The sequence below is a fragment of the Macaca mulatta genome, chromosome 1 (assembly GCF_049350105.2).
Source record: "Macaca mulatta isolate MMU2019108-1 chromosome 1, T2T-MMU8v2.0, whole genome shotgun sequence".
Taxonomy (NCBI): Eukaryota; Metazoa; Chordata; class Mammalia; order Primates; family Cercopithecidae; genus Macaca; species Macaca mulatta.
In genome coordinates this window covers 146353603-146356332 of record NC_133406.1, presented here as the reverse complement: position 1 = coordinate 146356332, position 2730 = coordinate 146353603, and positions in this window count along the sequence as shown.

Here is a 2730-nt window from a genome sequence, read left to right as displayed (position 1 = left end):
GTAATCCCAGCACTTTGGGAGGCTGAGGTGGGTAGATCACCTGAGGTCAGGAGTTCAAGACCAGCCTGGTCAACATGGCAAAACCCCATCTCTACTAAAAATACAAAAATTAGCAGGTGCCTGAAATCCCAGCTACTTGGTAGGCTGAGACAGGAGAATCACTTGAACCTGGAGGTGGAGGTTGCAGTGAGCTGAGATTGCACTCCAGCCTGGGCAACCAAGAGTGAAACTCTGTCTCAAAAAAAAAAAAAAAAAAAGAAAAGAAAAAAAAAGAAAGAATAGTTCATATCGTGTCTACTTCTTAAACATCCATAGTACTTGTGTGGGATAGTTTAATTGTTAATAAAATAATGTAAAGAACTGAAGGGATAACTAAAAATATAATTATTAAAGCATGATCATGGAAATGCAAAACTTCTTCTGTAATAGGTAATGCTGCATCTTGAAGCCTAACTGGAATGGGTATGCCATAAGGATATAAAGCATTTTAACCTATAAGTTAGCTTCAACTAAGTTATTTAATATTTTTACTAATATCTCACTTGTTGAGAAAGGCCTAGTGGTTATGGGACTGGCTTGAAATTGGAAGCTAACTTCAACTAAGTTATTTAATATTTTTACTAACATCTCACTTGTTGAGAAAGTCCTATTGGTTATGGGACTGGCTTGAAATTGTTTATGTGATTTTGATTCCTTCCTTTCTTAAGCTTTTACATAAGCAGGCTCTTCAAATGCATGATATGGGGGTGGGCAGCCATAAGGTCATTCAAAGTCTGTAATGAAAGCACCACTACTGAGGCTTCTCATTTTGAAGTAAAGTCTTCTCAAATTATGAGAATTATTAATATTTTGTTAGTGAAATAGAGGAGCCTATTGATAAGATGATTTTTCATGTTGTATGTGCATCAGGATAATTAGAGTATTGTTATGGTATGCCTGATAAACCAAGGAAATGTTGCAGAAAGTCAGGTTTATGCCCACAAATATAATTGTAAAATGAATTTTGTCTCAGATTAAGTTGAGTGTGTAACCTAAAAATTGTGAGAATCAGACAACAAACCCTCCTGTCATCATGAAAACTTCTCCTGTTGATAGAACATAGTAGAAATGTGCTACAACATAATATGTGCTGCAAAGAACGATGTCTAGTGATGAGTTAACTAGTACAATTCTTATTAGGCCCTCAACTGTAAATAGAGAAATACAGCCTAAGGCTCAAAATACAGCTGGGAATTATTTAATATTACCTCCATGTAGTGTTGCTAGTCAACTAGATACTTTAACTCCTGTGGAAATAGTGATATGGTTTGGATTTGTGTCCCTACCCAAATCTCATGTTGAATTGTAATCTCCAGTGTTAGAATGGGCCTAGTGGGAGGTGATTGGATTATGGGAGTGGATCCTTCGTGAATGGTTTAGCACCATCCCTTTGATGCTATTCTTGTGATAGAGTTCTTATGAGACCTGGTTGTTTAAAAGTGTGCAGCACCTCCTACTTACCCTCCCTTCCTCCTGCTCTGGCTGTGTGAGGACGTGCCTGCTTTCCCTTTGCCTTTCATCATGATTGTAAGTTTCCTGAGGCCTCCCCAGAAGCTGAGCATAAGCTGCTATGCTTCTCGTACAGCCTGAGGAACTACAAGAAAAAAGAATAAGAAAATATGAACAAAGTCTCCAAGAAGTCTGGGATTATGTTAAATGACCAAACCTAAGGATAATCAGCATTCCCGAGGAAGAAGAGAAATCTAAAAGTTTGGAAAACATATTTGGGGGAATAATCAAGGAAAACTTGCCTGTCCTTGCTAGAGACCTAGACATCCAAATAGAAGAAGCACAAAGAACACCTGGGAAATTCATCACAAAAAGATCATCACCTAGGCACGTTGTCATCAGGATAGCTAAAGTTAAGATGAAAGAAAGAATCTTAAGAACTGTGAGACGAAAGCACCGAGTAACCTATAAAGGAAAACCTATCAGATTAACAGCAGATTTCTCAGCAGAAACCCTACAATCTAGAAGAGATTGGGGCCCTATCTTCAGCCTTTTCAAACAAAACAATTATCAGCTAAGAATTTTGTATCCAGTGAAACTAAGCATCATCTATAAGGAAAGACATGGTCTTTTTCAGACAAACAAATACTGAGAGAATTCACCACTGCCAAGCCACCACTATGAGAACTGCTAAAAGGAACTCCAAATCTTGAAAGAAATCCTGGAAAAACATCAAAATGAACTTCTTTAAATCATAAATGTCACAGGACCTAAAAGAAAAATACAATTTGAAAAGCAACAACAAAAACAGAAAACCAAGGTATGCAGGCAACAGATAGCACAATGGATGGAATGGTACCTCACATCTCAGTACTAACATTCAATGTAAACAGCCTAAATGCTGCACTTAAAAGACACAGAACTGCAGAATGGATAAGAATTCAACGTACTATCTGGGGCCTTCAAGAGACTCACCTAACACGTAAGGACTCACATAAACTTAAAGGTAAGGGGTGGAAAAAGGCATTTCATGCAAATGGACACCAAAAGCAAGCAGGAGTAGCTATTCTTACATCAGACAAAGCAAACTTTAAAGCAACAGCAGTTAAAAAAGATAAAGAGGGACATTATATAATGGTAAAAGGCCTTGACCAACAGGAAAATATCACAGTCCTAAACATATATGCACCTAACACTGGAGTTCCCAAATTTATGAAACAATTACTAATAGATCTAAGAAAT